The sequence below is a fragment of the Oncorhynchus masou genome, chromosome 5, assembly GCF_036934945.1.
Source record: "Oncorhynchus masou masou isolate Uvic2021 chromosome 5, UVic_Omas_1.1, whole genome shotgun sequence".
In the NCBI taxonomy this organism is placed as follows: Eukaryota; Metazoa; Chordata; class Actinopteri; order Salmoniformes; family Salmonidae; genus Oncorhynchus; species Oncorhynchus masou.
The window spans coordinates 24,587,030-24,606,223 of NC_088216.1; the positions used below are offsets into that span (position 1 = coordinate 24,587,030).

At 43.7% G+C, this 19,194-nt stretch overlaps 1 protein-coding gene across 3 annotated transcripts in view; it reads left to right on the plus strand.

Moving 5' to 3' along the window:
• Positions 1–19,194, plus strand: part of LOC135537435 (ubiquitin carboxyl-terminal hydrolase 43-like) — a 112,664-nt gene that overhangs the window by 22,805 nt on the left and 70,665 nt on the right. The window lies entirely within an intron of this gene.

Consider the following 19,194-nt stretch of genomic DNA (forward strand, 5'->3'; position numbering starts at 1 on the left):
TGCCCTGGGTCTTCCACAGAGCCTCCAGAGACAGCGCTCTAGCTCAGTGACCCAGGGACCCCCTATCTGACCGTGGACATCCAGGCCCGCTGTGGGGTAGCTAGGCCTCTCAGAGTTTTGCCCGTGACTGAAGCCCCACAGGGGACTAATGAAATGGAATCTCAGGAGAGAAGCTCAAATTAGGAGGAAGAGCGTTGGCCGCCGCTCCATTAATGGCAGGAACATTAGCCCCGGGATCGATCTGCTGAGAGGGGGGTGGGGGGGGGGCACTCAGCCTCAGTTTCTCTCACACATAACACACAAACACAGACAGATTACATATGGCTTCCAAACACACTCATATTTATACATACTACTTCTCTCTCTCTTTCTCTCGTTCTCTTTCTTACTTTTTCTTTTTACAATGTCTCTATCCTCTGGGGGGGTAAGTAATGTGACTGTCCCACTTCTCCACTTTCACAGCCCAGCCATCTTCCACACACACACACACACACACACACACACACACACACACACACACACACACACACACACACACACACACACACACACACACACACACACACACACACACACACACACACACACACACACACACACACACACACACAGGTAGGGTACCTCAGAGGTGCCACACAGAGACGGCTGACTGCCATGGGTTGCCATTTTAAAGGCCTTTAATGGATCACACACACACCTGCCTGAAATATTTAATACTTTACTTAGCTAACATTTGATTAAATCCATGAATATTTCAAAAGACGCCCAGACCCCCTAAATAGTTCAGGAATATTTAAAATATTCAGCTGCATCAACACATTTGTCTCCTTTTGAGAGGGAAAAAGAACGCTCATTAGTAAGTTGAGGGTGAGTCTGGTGTGTATTGAATTGTTGTTGGTGGAAGGTTGAGTTGGGTTAGTGCGGAAGAATTGACCAGTCTTTCTCTCTGGGTGTAAAATCAGAGCTGGGCTCCGCCAGGGAGAGCAGCACCACTCAAGCCTTTGATGAACACCAACACATGGTTTGAATGTTAAGAGCTATACACTATCATTTCATTCTCCTCCTAATTTATCATATTCAAAAATATATCTCCTTATGTGCCTGGCGGATTTCTCCTTGACTGTTTTATTAGAGTTAAAAGGCAAATGCGCACACACACACACACACACACACACACACACACACACACACACACACACACACACACACACACACACACACACACACACACACACACACACACACACACACACACACACACACACACACATAGGAGAGTAATATGAGCAAAATGCCTGTGTAAATGCATACCGATTATTTTGATTTGAAACATAATTTGAATAAAGCTGGATGGATTTGTAAGCAGGGAGCTTCCCTGGGCTGAAGGTAATAATGGTCCCCATGGATGAGGTTGACCTCAGTTAGTCTCTGAGGCTACTGCTCCCGCTGCTGCTGCTGAGACTGTTCTGTACGATGCTGTTGTGTTCCTCATTTAGCCTGGCTTACCAGACCAAGGGAAGAGAAAGTTGGCATTTGCCAAGGTGCATTTGCCGCGAGGACATTGTTCCGATTTAAAGTTCACTCTCGCTAATGTGCTGGTACTACTGTAGTGCACTACATAGGAGGAAAGTCTTCAATGGAGAAGTGCACTGTCTGTGAATTTATTGTGTGAGACTTGTCCACAGAAACCCACCTCTTCAACTGTACTCTACAGGCCTTGAGGACTTGTCATTCTCCTCACCTCACTATTTCACGCTCGTATTGCCTCTCTTTGTCTCTGTAGTCTCTGTGTGTAATGCCAACCTGTTCTGCTAGTGTGGAAAATGCCGTGAAAGAATACTACTGAATACAGCGGTGCCTTTTGTTTGCCAATAATACAAGTTCACAATGTCTGGCCTTGAGGCCCATTGTCTTGTGTCATCATATCCTACACCCATCTTTATTGTCATCGCTCCCATATAAGGTAATACCTTCCTGGCACTCTGAAGCTGTATAACTGGAGTGGTGGCTGTAACATGGCTTTACCTGTTCCGAGGAACACAGACGTTCTCTTCCACACCCTTTGGCTTGTGGCCTGACAAGAATATTTGCATTCTGTTCTCCCCTCCTCTGACCGAACACCTGACCGGACTAGCGTCCCTTTTGTTTACCTACCTTCAGCAAATGTTATTTTTGAACCCTGAGGGGCAGAAAGGTCACGGTCCTGAGTTTGTTTTTGGCTGCGTTCCACTTCACAGAGGAACAGGAGCCTGTTTTGTAACACCGCAACAGGTGTGTTTTGGTTTACCGTATCTTGTCTGTTTTTTTTCTGCTTCTCTGTCTTATAAGTGGATTTTGTTTACTTCATAGTTCATACTCTTGTCTCTTGTTCAGTTTAACTGGATTTTGGCCCTTTCAGTGTCCTCTTTCCTGGTCAATTTTAAAGTAGTGGATTATTTTACTTGGTGAGATTGCCACTTAACCCTTTGAACTCTGGTCTGGTAGACAGACAATGTGGCGACAAGGATACTCAAGGTTTGATTCTACAAAGCGGCCCATGTTGAAATCGCACCATAAAACCAACCTAGGCCAGATTTTATAACCCAATTTGATGTGAAAGTGATATGAGGATTTTTAATGGATGTTGTCCTTTGTAACCTTTCAGAGAGAGAGAAAGAGAGAGTGAGAAAACAAATCCTCCACATTTCATGTTAAAAAGGAATTTGCACTGAAGGGGGCTTTGTAGGAGATCTCTTACACATGGGCACTCTTGTGGAATGTGGTTTTATCTTAGAGCATCACTTTTTACTAAAATGAAAAACCGCTGACCTCTACGACCCGTTCCTCTTCACAAAATAATAGATTTTCTCTCCTTCCTCTTTCCTCTCGTAGCTTAGGTCGGATAATTTATTTCTGAAATTAATATTTGCCTGTGAACATAGCCAGTGTGCAAATGAGAGACTGCTCTCCTCTCTTCCTCTCACCCCTCTCTGGTCTTTGCCAAGTCAGATTTGGCTCTGAAGGAGCTGCCAAGAGCTCTGTTCTGTGGCCTCTTATTTTCAGTCTTTGTGCGTGTGTGCGTGCGTGCGTTGCGTTGCGTTGCGTGCATCTGTGCATGTTGGTTCAGCGAGCTTCTCCAAAGAAACTGCTAGAGGGCAGAGAGTTTGGCTGCGCCCCATGCCATCGGAGAGTATACACCCAGTTCCAGCACTCTTTGGACAGGTCTAGGATCAGTGTTAGAACACTTAGTTGGCAAGTTTCACTGTGTTTTTAGTAGGGCAAGGGCGCCATATTTTTTTACATGGAAAAAATGAAAACATGAAGCAGTCCAAACTCCTTGGTCCTTTAAAAACCAGCTGTATGTAAAATATTGTGTACTATTGCTTGGAAAATAAATACATGTGGCTCTGGATGACAACATAATGATGCCTGTTTTCAACATTAGGACTGTTCCCTTAAAGAAGTGAAATACGCTGTGTGTTTTGTTTCCTTGCCACGATACTGACGAGTATACTGGTATTGTCCCCGCTCTAGTTTTCAGGCACACGTTTGCCTATATGTGCTCAGTGGGCCTGTTATGGCCAAATTGGAAAGGAGTGGCCTCTCTCTCTGTGTCTGATGGTATAATAACCAACAGTGAAGAGAGAAACCCATTACATATATTTACTGCCCTCTACGTCAACAGTTGATATGTATTCTTCTAATAGGAATATAGTGGTGACCTTCATCTAGTGTCTGGACAGATAGAGAGAGGTGACATAGAGTGGGCAATGCTGTCATAACTGATAGAGAGAGGTGACATAGAGTGGGCAATGCTGTCATAACTGATAGAGAGAGGTGACAGAGTGGGCAATGCTGTCATAACTGAGAGAGGGGGGACAGAAGCAGAGAGACAGGGATGGATGGTCTACAAGTATGAGGACAGAGGGAGGGAGTAAGGGAGGGAGGGAGGAAAGGGTATAGAATGCCTTTTGTTTCCCCTTTCATCATCCAGACGGCCACATTACCGTAATCCTGCACTGAATAGACCCGAATTAGCAGCAGCTCTCCGCGGCTAAAAGAATAGGAGTGAGTCAGCCCCTTTACTGCAGGGCAAGCATTTCAGACCCCCTCTCTCTTTCCTTGCCCCCCCCCCATCTCTGTTCCTGCTGACCTCTTCCCTTTCTTTTCAACTCCTGCCATCCATGCTGCCATGTCGCCCTGTCCGCTCTGTTGAGTTCTTAATCCCTCCTTAACCGGAACAGAACATGAAGTTGGGACAGAAAGTTGAAAACAAAGTTGGGTTGTTAGGTGAGGGAAGAACACACCAGGGACCTGGATAGAGACCAGGGGTTGGGGGTCAACTCCGTTTCGATTCAGGAAGTAAACTGAATTCATGTCAATGAGGAAAAGAATCATTGTAATTAGAATGTCAGTTTACCTCATGAATTGATTTACTTCAATTGGAATTGACCTCCACCCTGCTAGACCCATTACTTTCCTTCCCTGTTGTGTTCTATGAAGCTTCAGAGGGTGCTGATGACACGGTTGTGCTACGCCTTCCATCTGAATCCGCTCACGCCGTCCAAACTCTGGAAAAGAACGACAGGAGGCGGTGGGGCTCTTCTGTAAACGTGAAAACAGCCGGCTGTGTCAATATTGGCTTGTCTCATCCGCACGCGCAGCGGGACAGATGTCATCTCGTACAGCACAGAGAACCGCTGAGCTGCCGGCTTACAGCATGTGCTTCTGTGGGGTGTCTGTGGAACATATCCAAAGAAAGTTTTTGTGTACACACACACACACACGCACGCACGCACGCACGCACACACACACACACACACACACACACACACACACACACGTACACACACACACACACACACACACACACACACACACACACACACGTACACACACACACACGTACACACACACACACGTACACACACACGCACGCACACACACACACACACACACACACACACACACACACACACACACACACACACACACGTACACACACACGTACACACACACACACGTACACACACACACACACACACACGCACGCACGCACGCACGCACGCACGCACACACACACACACACACACACACACACACACACACACACACACACACACACACACACACACACGTACACACACAGTCTTCTGAGACTCCATATAGTTTGCACACTCACATCCCATTCAGTGTGTGTGAGGGAGGAAAAAGATCCAAGAACAGAAACCATCACAGGGGACCACATCTTGTTCTGTCAATGCCTCTTTCCTTATCTCTCTACTACATCCATGAATGGAGCCACTGGATTCTTTGCCACAGAGCATGTCGCTACCCACTGGGTACACACTGGTTGAATCAACGTTGTTTCCACATTTCAGTGAAATTATGTTGAACCATGGTGGAATCTGTGCCCAGTGGGTATTAAGATTCAGCTCAGATTTATGGCTGACAGTTGGGCTTCTGGAGCTGCTGGGATTGACTCAGAGACACTATAGGAAGCACAGGTGGTGGTGTTAAGCTCAAGAGTCCAACTGTTGATTCAACTTGTTTTGAAATGATCACTGGCTCAGAGACCGGTTTGTTTCCTGCTGAAATTAGTCAGAACCACTATAAGTGGTAGGAAGCACAAGTGATTTTGCTAACCCCTTCAGAGTCTGATCTAGAAGCAAATGAAATGCACAGAAAATACCAAAATTCATGCACTTTGTCCCAATGTAATTAAGCTCTAGTCCTACATTTGATTTAAAAAAATGTGTTTTGAAATGATCACTTAATCTGGGTCTCGGAAGTAATCACTGGCCCCAGGACTCTGGTTTTATGACTGTGGTGATGACTGTGTTTTACATTTAGTGGTTATTAGTCTAATGCAGTTTAAACGTTGACTGAAGATTCACTGTGGATTCAGTCGTGTACAAAAACACAGTTGCTGACTTAGCGTTCAAACATCTTTAGCATATTTTAGGGCTGGGATTGCCAGGGACCTCACGATATCATATCACAAAACTTACACTATCGCTCAAACGTTTGGGGTCACTTAGAAATATCCTTGTTTTTGGAAGAAAAACATTAAAATAACATAACATTGATTAGAAATACAGTGTAGGCATCTGCTTTCCTGTCTATTTTTCTCACAATTGTATTTTGAAATTTGCAGAAGGTTAACTGACAGCTGCAATCAACTGTAGAAATATAATCCATAGATGGCAGTTCCGATTCAAGTCTAGACTGGCAGCCAGGACTCATACTAAGACTCATCTGTCTGTAGAAGCTAACAAATGATTTCAACAACTTCTGAGCGATTCAGAGTTTAGCCTAGGCTTCATCTTCATCACTGGGTGAGTCAGTGTGGCTGCAATAAAAATGACCTGGTCTTGAACTCGAACAATAGCCCAGGCAAATGTAAAAAAACACACAGAATGTACAATATTAGGAAGAATATATTCTCACTGTCAGAGTAGCCACTCATTTCGGCCGTTTGTGTAGTATTAAAAATGATTTTGCTAATGTCATCTATCATGTAAATGAAGTAGAGTTGCATGAAATGCAGTTTCCCCCCCCCCCCTATGTGTGGAAATCCTAAAAACACCTCTGCTCAACCTCTACCCAGCACCCCCAACTCCAAACATCTCCCTGTGGCTATGCGCACACACCGTGGTGCATAAATACACACACTGCGGTACACTGTGAAACAGGGGTAGGAAAACAACATGTGTTTCTATGTTCTGGCTGCCGCATTATGAAAACCTCAGAAGAAGCAACCAGGGACGTCTCTGCCACTACATGGATCACAGAGCACAGGACCATGCAGAGTCCTATGTGAGCTGCTGCTTCTGTCTGTTTCTCTCAGATATCGCAGGACCTGAACAGAATCAATTCTGACTCACACTGTGACTGTTATGAGTGTGAGTAAATCGTACAGGAGCCCTGTTGGGACAAACAGAACCAGTTTGCTTTGGGACCTGTAAGGTTACCTCTGCATACCCAGCAGTATAGTCACAGGCTAGCTTCAGGGACCCCAGAGAGCTTGGGCTCCTAGACAGGAGGGAGAGTACGGCCCAGGATGCAACAGCCCAGAACAGTGTGTGTTTTTAGGTCAGCACTGGAAAATAAAAGGGAGCCGCACACTCTAGGAGCTCAGATGCAAAAATGTAATTACCAACGTTTCGACAGCCAAGCTGTCTTCATCAGGGTCAGCACTGAGCATGTGGTAGTACAGTGAGCAACACCTCGCAACGTTTCTCATACTCCGGCAGAAGGTGAGCTAGGTCCGTGGGTCCTGGCAGAGGAGGACAACGGCTTGATTCCCCACCAGCAGAGCTCTATTTTTGGGCTAAACTCAATGGTAGTCCCCTCCCTGCCTAGCCCTACAGCTGGCATACACGGCCTCGTTTACGAAAAAGCGGGCGGTCCAGTTTTTTGGGGCAGTTGCTTGGCATCGTGAGAAGATATCATTATTTCGCTGCTTCGTATAAGAGACTCACTCTTCAACTGCATTTTTACATTGAGCCGAAACCAGAAGTGACGATGATGATCATCATCCATCCAGCTTGTATTCACGTCTCCAACTAGATTAGCGGGATCACGCAATGCCTGTGTCAAAAACACAGCCACCTGTGAGTATGTCCTCCGGTGTCAGGATTTGGCCAGGGTTGTTCCGGGTTTTGATCACTAGATGCCCCCATTGTGCTTTTTGACCTTATGTTTTTTCCCTTGTTCCCCATTATTATTTGCACCTGTGCCTCGTTTCTCCTGATTGTATTTAAACCCTTAGTTTCCCTCAGTTCTGTGCTCTGTGTTTGTATGTTAGCACCCAGCCCTAGTGTTCTGTGTATTCTTGTCGATTCCGGTGGATGCTCTTGTGGAATTCTGTTTTTGAGTATCTCTTGAGGCTTTTTTGTGCTATTCCTACCACCTTTTGGATTTGCCATTTTTGTATTGAAGGACTTCTCCTTTTTTACTTTATTAAATACCGTCTTAAGTACTGCTGTGTCTGCCTCATCTTCTGGGTTCTGCTGACTATTCGTGGCTCAGTTGGTTAAGTGACTGTTTCTCACTCCGGAGACCCAGGTTCGTAACCGGGTCCTGACAGAAGGCTCTGTGTTTCAGTCACTTAACCAACTGAGCCACGAATAGTCAGCAGAACCCAGAAGATGAGGCAGACACAGCAGTACTTAAGACGGTGTATTTAATAAAGTAAAAAAGGAGAAGTCCTTCAATACAAAAATGGCAAATCCAAAAGGTGGTAGGAATAGCACAAAAAAGCCTCAAGAGATACTCAAAAACAGAATTCCACAAGAGCATCCACCGGAATCGACAAGAATACACAGAACACTAGGGCTGGGTGCTAACATACAAACACAGAACTGAGGGAAACTAAGGGTTTAAATACAATCAGGGAAAACGAGGCACAGGTGCAAATAATAATGGGAATCAAGGGAAAAAACATAATGTCAAAAAGCACAATGGGGGCATCTAGTGACCAAAACCCGGAACAACCCTGGCCAAATCCTGACACTCCGGCATGTGGAACAAAGACAGACACGTAGGAAACATCTGTCGGGGACTTATTAAAGACTCCTATTGACAGGTGTGTCCTCTGATGACATCATCACACTGTCAAGACAGACACGAAGCAGACGTGGCTGTGACTTATTGAACTGTTACGGAAGAATCCTTGGCTTCGTCTCAAATGAGAACCTATTCCCTTTGTAATGGGAATACTGTTGACCAGGGCCCGTAGGAAACCATATAATATGGGAATAGAGTAGGAGACAATATAATATGGGAATAGAGTAGGAAACAATATAATATGGGAATAGAGTAGGAAACAATATAATATGGGAATAGAGTAGGAGACAATATAATATGGGAATAGAGTAGGAAACAATATAATATGGGAATAGAGTAGGAAACAATATAATATGGGAATAGAGTAGGAAACAATATAATATGGGAATAGAGTAGGAGACAATATAATATGGGAATAGAGTAGGAAACAATATAATATGGGAATAGAGTAGGAAACAATATAATATGGGAATAGAGTAGGAAACAATATAATATGGGAATAGAGTAAGAAATAATATAATATGGGAATAGAGTGCCATTTGGGATTCAGTCCTTGAGGCTACGGGTCGTGCATGTGCAGAAATGTGATGTTCTGATACCCAATAACCATGAGTATACCCTTGTGTGTGCCTCCCTGCGATGCAGCCTTAGTTCTGCTGATTGCAGTGATATGTATCTGTTTGACGTCACACCTTTCATGGCAAAAGCAACAACAGAAAAGGATCCTGGTTACAACATCTTCTGAGGGAGAAAAGGCATAGGTTATTTTTATTTCTGTGTTCAATACATGCTCCAGGGCAGACATTTTCAGTGCAAGCATTGTGAGAAAACAATAAAAAAAAATACAAATCCATTGTTTATGTAACTGCCTAGCAATACACAAAATGGATGGATGTACACAGTGCATGATCATCAAATCAAATGTGCAAATAGTCTGGGTAGCCATTTGATTAGGACTTCAGGAGTCTTATGGCTTGAGGGTAGAAGCTGTTTAGAAGCCTCTTGGACCTAGACTTTGTGCTCCGGTAACGCTTGCCGTGCGGTAGCAGAGAGAACAGTCTATGGCTAGGGTGGTTGGAGTCTTGGACCATTTTTAGGGTCTTCCTCTGACACCGTTTGGTATAGAGGTCCTGGATGGCAGGAAGCTTGGCCCTGGTGATGTACTGGGCCGTACGCACTACCCTCTGTAGTGCCTTGCGGTCGGAGGCCGAGCAGTTGCCATACCAGGCAGCTGTAGAACCTTTTGAGGATCTGAGGACCCAGGCCAAATCTTTTCAGTCTCCTGAGGGGGAATGGGTTTCGTTGTGCCCTCTTCACATCTGTCTTGGTGTGCTTGGACCATGTTACTTTGTTAGTAGACGCCAAGGAACTTTAAGTTCTCAACCTGCTCCACTGCATCACAGTCGATGAGAATGGGGGCATGTCCTCGCTCCTCCTTTTCCTGTAGTCCACAATCATCTCCTTTGTCTTGATTACGTTGAGGGAGAGATTGTTGTCCTTGCACGTTACGTCAGGTCTCTGACCTCCTCCCTATAGGCTGTCTCGTAGTTGTCGGTGATCAGGCCTACCACTGTTGTGTCATTGGCAAACTTAAAGATGGTGTTGGAGTCGTGCCTGGCCATGCAGTCATGAGTGAACAGGGAGTTCAGAAGGGTACTGAGCACGCACCCCTGAGGATCAGCGTTGTGGATGTGTTGTTACCTACCCTTACCACCTGGGGCCGCCTGTCAGGAAGTCCAGGATCCAGTTGAGGTTTGTAGTCCCAGGGTCCTTATTTATTAGCTTTGAGGGCACTATGATGTTGAACGCTGAGCTGTAGTCAATTAATAGCATTCTCACATAGGTGTTTCTTTTGTCCAGGTGGGAAAGGGCAGTGTACAATAGAGATTGCATCATCAGTGGATCTGTTGGGCGGTATGCAAATTGGAGTCGGGTCTAGGGGTTCTGGGATAATGGTGTTGATGTGAGCCATGACTATAGTCTGGCTACAGGCATGAGTGCTATGGGTTGGTAGTCATTTAGGCAGGATACCTTAGTATTCTTGGGCACAGCCATTATGGTGGTCTGCTTAAAACATGTTGGTATTACAGATTCGGACAGGGAGAGGTTGAAAATGTCAGTGAAGACAGTACACATCCTGATAATCCGCCTGGCCCTGCGGCCTTGTGGATGTTGACCTGTTTAAAGGTCTTACTCACACCGACTGCGGAGAACATGATCACACAGTCTTCCACAACAGCTGCTGCTATAATGCATGTTTCAGTGTTATTTGCCTCGAAGCGAGCATAGACGTAGTTGAACTCGTCTGGTAGGCTTGTGTCACTGGGCAGCTCTCAGCTGTGCTTCCCTTTGTAGTCTGTAATGGTTTGCAGGCTCTGCCTCATCCGACGAACATCAGAGCCGGTGTAGTACGATTCGATCTTAGTCCTGTATTGACGCTTTGCTTGTTTGATGGTTCGTCGGAGGGCATAGCAGGATTTCTTATAAGCTTCTGCGTTAGAGTCCCACTCCTTGAAAGCGGCAGCTCTAGCCTTTAGCTCAGTGCGGATGTTGCTTGTAATCCATTGTTTCTGGTTGAGGTGTGTATGTACGGTAACTGTGGGGACGACGTCATCCATGCACTTATTGATGAAGCCAGTGACTGATGTGGTGTACTCCTCAATGCCATCGGAAGAATCCCAGAACATATTCCAGTCTGTGCTAGCAAAACAGTCCTGTAGTTTATCATCTGCTTCATCTGACCACTTTTTCATAGACAGAGTCACTGGTGCTTCCTGCTTTAATTTTTGTTTGTAAGCAGGAATCAGGAGCATAGAATTCTGGTCAGATTTGCCAAATGGAGGGCGAGGGAGAGCTTTGTATGCGTCTCTCTGTGTGGAGTAAAGGTGGTCCAGAGTTTGTTTCCCTCTGGTTGAACATTTAACATGCTGATTGAAATTTGGTAAAACAGATTTAAGTTTCCCTGCTTTAAAGTCCCCGACTACTAGGAGCGCCGTCTCTGGGTGAGCGTTTTCTTGTTTGCTTATGGCGGAATACAGCTCATTCAATGCTGTCTTAGTGCCAGCCTCTGACTCTGGTGGTATGTAAACAGCTACACATGATCACTTGACTTCCCATGTCTTAAGCTTTGTACGTTTAATTTCTCACCTGATTTTAGGGATAAGGCATTCCGCAAGCTATCAGTGTATATAATAACCTTTTCAAATACACATCTCACTTTCTGTCTGCTTGGGAATAGATTCCCATTGACTTCAATGCAATATTCACGTAGCCAGTATGTCCTGTATATCTGCTTTAGCAGTGGAATAACTTCTGAAATCTTGCTCTGCTCCAATCATTTAAATTCTGGAAATCAATTACAGTAGCTTGCGAAAGTATTCACCCCCCTTTTTTGCTATTTTGTTGCTTTACAACCTGGAATGAAAAAATATTTTTGGGGAGTTTGAAACATTTGATTTACACAACACTTTGAAGATGGAAAATATTTTTTCTTGTGAAACAAACAAGAAATAAAACAAAAAAACAGAAGACTTGAGCGTGCATAACTATTCACCCCCCAAAGACAATACTTTGTAGAGCCACCTTTAGCAGCAATTACAGCTGCAAGTCTCTTGGGATATGTCTCTATAAGCTTGACACATCGAGCCACTGGGATTTTTGCCCATTCTTCAAGACAAAACTGCACCAGCTCCTTCAAGTTGGATGGGTTCGGCTGGTGTACAGCAATCTTTAAGTCAAACCACAGTTTCTCAATTGGATTGAGGTCTGGGCTTTGACTAGGCAATTCCAATATATTTAAATGTTTCCCATTTAAACCACTCAAGTGTTGCTTTAACAGTATGCTTCGGGTCATTGTCCAGCTGGAAGGAGGTCCTGCTGAAACAGGTTTCCCTCAAGAATTTCCCTGTATTTAGTGCCATCATTGTCCTGCTGGAAGGAGGTCCTGCTGAAACAGGTTTCCCACAAGAATTTCCCTGTGTTTAGTCCCATCCATCATTCCTTCAATTCTGACCAGTTTCTCAGTCCCTGCCAATGAAAAACATCCTCACAGCATGATGCTGCCACCACCATGCTTCACTGTGGGGATGGTGTTCTCGGGGTGATGAGAGGTGTTGGGTTTGCGCCAGACATTGTGTTTTCCTTAATGGCCAAAAAGCTCAGTTTTAGTTTCATCTGACCAGAGTACCTTCTTCCATATGTTTGGGGAGTCTCCCACATGCCCTTTGGCAAACACCAAACGTGTAGCTTATTTTTTTCTTTAACCAGTGGCTTTTTTCTGGCCACTCATTCCGTAAAGCCCAACTCTGTGGAGTGTACAACTTACAGTAGTCCTATGGACAGATACTCCAATCTCCGCTGTGAAGCTTTGTAGCTGCTTCAGGGTTTTCTTTGGTCTCTTTGTTGCCTCTCTGATTAATGCCCTCCTTGCCTGGTCTGTGAGTTTTGGTGGCGTCCGTCTCTTGGCAGGTTTGTTGTGGTGCCATATTCTTACCATTTTTTAATAATGGATTTAATGGGGCTCCGTGGGATGTTCAAAGTTTCTGATATTTTTTTATATCCCTAATTGGTTGCCCAGATCTTATTTAGGGGCTTCCTAGCAAAGGCGGGTGAATACATATACACACACCACTTTTCTGTTTTTTTTGTTTTTTAAGTCATTTTTGTTTTCATTTCACTTCACCAATCTGGACTATTTTGTGTATGTCCATTACATGAAATCCCCCACCCCCCCCCCAAAAAAATTAAATTACAAGTTGTAATGCAACAAAATAAGAAAAACACCAAGGGGGATGAATACATTTGCAAGGCCCTGTAAATAGCCTGGAAGGGTTTGGATGCCAGTGCTAATTTTCTCCTCTGAGCTACAGTGGGCCCAGAAAATGGATCTGTTAGCTGTTAGCATTCAGCACTTTTAGATTACACAATTTAACATTTTAGCTCTTTTTGCATATTAGCATCTCTCATGTTACGCTAACTCCTGCTTCGCATGTATTTTTGGCAGGCCCACCTGCCTTGGCAGACAATGGCAGAGCAAGGAAAAATACTGTAGGGGTATTTATTCATCACTGGTTCCCAGATATATGAAAATGTTAGTGCGCGCACACACCCACTTTTAGAGAAATCACAGTTGAATGGAGGCATCTGTTGTTTGTTCTAAGGTCCAGCTAAGTGCCTGTTGACCTACTTGTGGGGAAGGTGCCTTCTCTAGTGTGCAGCGAAGCCCACCGGGCTTTGGATTTGTTATGAATAGAGAATTAAGTAGCCCGAGCCTTCGCTGCAGTGCCTGGCAACACATGCCTTGGGTCTGCTGGTATTCCCCAATATACACTCTTACTGCTACTACGGCAGCGTCCACCCGGAGACTCTCTTTATCAGCCACTCACTCTCAACAGAGAGGACAGGACAGTCTATCCCCTTATATAAGCCTTATGTATTACCTTAACCTGTTAGTGGCATGATAAACAATTGGATTGCTAAAAGCACATTCCGTAGTGCAGAGTTGCGAAACTATGCACCTCTTAAAATAACACATTCTGGAGTAAGTAAAACATGCACTTCTTATTCTATGAGATCAAGATCAGCCAGTTCCCCCGTGTTTGTCTGTTTTTCCCCATAAGGTGCCTAAGCAATACAACCCAGGTTAAGCCCACTAGCTTCCCTTCCTCTCTATCAGGAAAATAAAATAAACACAACTCTGCAATATGTAACTGTTAAAAGGCATGTTGAGTTATTTTATGAAGATGAATTGCTGCGGGGAGAGTTTGTGCTTCGTGGTTTTAAACTCACAACTAATTTCCAAGGAGATGCTGTGTTTAATGAAAAACGTCCTCCTCAGTCCACATTTTGATGGGAAAGGAACCCAATGTTTCCATGGTGATTTGTGTAAGGACTGGGACCAGGCTACTTAGCTGAGGATTCTGTACTATGCTAGTATACTATACTATCTCTGACTATGGTTTAGTTCTGTCTCTGGCTGTAGTTGTGTTGATTCTTCCATCTACTCAAGGTATTGGTCTCGGTCACCTATTAGCATATCCTGTGTTTTTGTCCACATTTTGACTGAAAGGAAGGTCACATTAGAGTTAGCTGACCTGAAGGACTGTACCTATTAGCATTTCCTGTGTTTTTGTCCACATTTTGACTGAAAGGAAGGTCACATTAGAGATAGCTGACCTGAAGGACTGTACCTATTAGCATTTCCTGTGTTTTTGTCCACATTTTAACTGAAAGGAAGGTCACATTAGAGTTAGCTGACCTGAATGACTGTACCTATTAGCATATCCAGTTTTTCTGTCCACATTTTGACTGAAAGGAAGATCACATTTGAGATAGCTGACCTGAAGGACTGTACCTATTAGCATTTCCTGTGTTTTTGTCCACATTTTAACTGAAAGGAAGGTCACATTTGAGTTAGCTGACCTGAAGGACTGTACCTATTAGCATTTCCTGTGTTTTTGTCCACATTTTAACTGAAAGGAAGGTCACATTAGAGTTAGCTGACCTGAATGACTGTACCTATTAGCATATCCAGTTTTTCTGTCCACATTTTGAAAGAAAGGAAGGTCAAATTTGAGTTAGCTGACCAGCAGCTCTGTACCTATCTGTGTCAGCTTCCAACCTTACCGGGTACACAACTCTGCTAACAGGACACAACCAAGTGACTGAAATTCACCTCTCTAATGGCGCACCTTCTGCACTGTGTTGTAGGATTTGCAGAATCCCTAGATGTAATATTTTCTAGTGCTTTCGCTCTCTCTCTCGCGCGCTAATAGCTCCAATAAACCATTATTCCCCAGCACGTCTCAGGCCAGCCATGTCTGTATTTAATCTTTAATTGTGTTAGCGAAGGAAAAAATTGCTTTGGGGATTCGACAGCTTGAAAGAGACATCTTGTTCATTTGGCTCATCATTATCAGCGGAATAGCTTCTTGGTTGAAAAGACTTAATAAGAGACAAAACAATATTGTTACTAGATAGTCTGGAGTTTGTTGTGCATCATAATGTTTTTTTGTGTGTTTAAAAAAAAATCATTGGATGACAAGCTATAATGGAGGCTATTATCCAACTATTTGTAATGGTTGTTGTAAAATGTTTTCATGGTTTTGCTCCTCACCTTCATAATGTAACAACACGTAAGCCTATTTCTAATTTTTGTACCATCGTCCTTAGATCTTGCAAAATGTTGTTCTAATGTAGTTTGTCAGAAGAAAGCACGGCCATTATGAGTCTGACTCAAACCTATTGAGATGCTTCAACACGTCCTCATAAACACTTACTGTAGATGCATCAAACACGCTACTGCTGCTATTCCCAATGTAGGTGAGTGCTCTTCTGAAGAGAGTGTTTCTAGTGGCACGATGAGATTGTCCTGCCTTTGGGGAAACTAGGAAAGTGTACCACACACATCTTCTTCACAGGAAGCAAAATGGACTTTCTTACCTTTCTTTAAGAACATGGTGACACATTTAGGATGCAAAGAGGGGAGGAGAGGTATAAATAGCAGTTAGGCCTTTTGCTGTTGACACAGAAGTGTGTCAAGTAAGTAATTGATGACATCACAGATGTTGATGAAACAAAGCTGACAGATATTCTCCAGGGTTATGTTGTCAATCTTGGTTGTACAGTACTTACAGTATGTTTTATTGATACACATGTTGATAGAATAATCACACCATAAGATATTGATATTGTATGTGTGTTATGTGACCTTGCTCTAAATGTGTCCTGAATTAGTTTGAGGTAATTAGAGATTTTTAGACAGGCACAAACTTCAGGGCGGAACTTTTACCCCAAAAACGGAAATTGATGTCGACTTCAAAATCGCCTCCGATGCTTAGCTCTGGTCCCCAGGTGACAATGAATTCATTTTCAATCTCACGACATCACGCAGGGCATCTAAACTGTCCATTACCATCCAGGTCGGAAACAGCTACTAAAGTGATGTTTTGGGGCAGAGCAACTCAAATAGCTCCTTCATCCTCGGGGTGGCAGTGTAGCCTAGTGGTTAGAGCATTGGACTAGTAACCGAAAGGTTGCAAGTTCAAATCCCCGCGCTGACAAGGTACAAAATCTGTTGTTCTGCCCCTGAACAGGCAGTTAACCAACTGTTCCTAGGCCGTCATTGAAAAATAAAGGTTAAAAAAATCCTATTGCTCTATTTCTTTACCGTCAAGTGTACTGTTCTCACTGAAAACAGTCAGAATAGGTTTACCTATACTATGTAGTGTATCATGGGATTACACAAGACTTTGGCCCCATGGCCAGTCAGTATAGGTTTACCTATACTATGTAGTGTATCATGGGATTACACAAGACTATGGCCCCATGGCCAGTCAGTATAGGTTTACCTATACTATGTAGTGTATCATGGGATTACACAAGACTTTGGCCCCATGGCCAGTCAGTATAGGTTTGTTTACCTATACTATGTAGTGTATCATGGGATTACACAAGACTTTGGCCCCATGGCCAGTCAGTATAGGTTTACCTATACTATGTAGTGTATAATGGGATTACACAAGACTATGGCCCCATGGCCAGTCAGTATAGGTTTACCTATACTATGTAGTGTATCATGGGATTACACAAGACTTTGGCCCCATGGCCAGTCAGTATAGGTTTACCTATACTATGTAGTGTATCATGGGATTACACAAGACTATGGCCCCATGGCCAGTCAGCATACTATGTAGTGTATCTTTACCTATACTATGTAGTGTATCATGGGATTACACAAGACTATGGCCCCATGGCCAGTCAGTATAGGTTTACCTCTACTATGTAGTGTATCATGGGATTACACAAGACTATGGCCCCATGGCCAGTCAGTATAGGTTTACCTCTACTATGTAGTGTATCATGGGATTACACAAGACTTTGGCCCCATGGCCAGTCAGCATAGGCTTACCTATATTATGTAGTGTATAATGGGATTACACAAGACTATGGCCCCATGGCCAGTCAGTATAGGTTTACCTCTACTATGTAGTGTATCATGGGATTACACAAGACTATGGCCCCATGGCCAGTCAGTATAGGTTTACCTATACTATGTAGTGTATAATGGGATTACACAAGACTATGGCCCCGTGGCCAGTCAGTATAGGTTTACCTCTACTATGTAGTGTATCATGGGATTACACAAGACTATGGCCCCATGGCCAGTCAGTATAGGTTAACCTCTACTATGTAGTGTATCATGGGATTACACAAGACTATGGCCCCATGGCCAGTCAGTATAGGCTTACCTCTACTATGTAGTGTATCATGGGATTACACAAGACTATGGCCCCATGGCCAGTCAGAATAGGCTTACCTCTACTATGTAGTGTATCATGGGATTACACAAGACTATGGCCCCATGGCCAGTCAGTATAGGTTTACCTATACTATGTAGTGTATCATGGGATTACACAAGACTTTGGCCCCATGGCCAGTCAGTATAGGTTTACCTCTACTATGTAGTGTATCATGGGATTACACAAGACTTTGGCCACATGGCCCAAAACCTCTACAAGGTTTCAGCTGAATGAGTTAAATAGCAATTGAATCAGCCTCAGTCGTAACCCCATAAAAGCTTGGATATGTGGTTGTGACCCCTTTGTTTGCTGAGGCTATTTCATTTTTTTACTCTGCATAGCAACTAATTGAAGGCCTCTCTCATAGGCTATTCACAGAAAGAGTATGGAAGCATGTAGCTTCATACAACACTCCAAACAAGACAACAATAATCATCTTATCGAGTGTGCTGAAAGTCATCACACAACACACATTTCCCCATGTCCTAAATAATATATGCCTCAAAAACATCTGATTGAAATGTCTATTTGAACATTTTCATTGGCTGAGAGTATCAATGAATATCCAGTATGGAAGCATATAGCTCAACGAGCTCCATAATCCAGTGGATCTGTCTCCTTCAGTTTAGCAGGAAGTGATTAGTATGGTTATGATGACTAAGACTGTTTTTTTAAAGGCACTCCAAAACATAACACACCTGAGTCTAGAAGCTCTTGGTGAAAATATCTCAGTGTGCTGCTCTTTGATTACATCAAGCAGGCACTGTTCAGGTAATTGCAGAGTATCTACCTGTAGTCCCCTCGCACCATGAGTCACAGTGGTTCACTCTATCCTTCGTTTGATTTCGCTGTGCATTGAACAGAACTCAATACATCAACTACCAAAGCACTTCAATAAATTATAGTTGTGGGTGAATGCAGTTTCTCTATATAAGCAAGCTAAATACGAAGTTGTCAATGAATTGGCCAATGTTGTGCAGGACATCTACAGCAGGTGTACTCAACTACTACTTGAGAAGATCCGGTTACACAAATTCCTGGTGGCAAAGGTCTGGATGGATAATGTCATTTATCGGCGTAGTAACAAGCCCCCACCTTGCAACCCATGTGACCCCAAACTGTTCACACCCCTCTTGTTGGCGGAAAGAACATTTAGCCGTTTTAAAGCTAATTTCCCGCAATTCTACATGCTTTGCATGGGGCAGAGATTTGTTTTGCTGATTTAAAGCTAATTTCCTGCAGTTCTAAGCATTCTTCCATGTCTTATGTGTGTTTATATGATGCCTGAACGAGAAAAAAATATATATCTGGATCTGGTCCGCAGTCCACCAGTAGGAGGATCTAG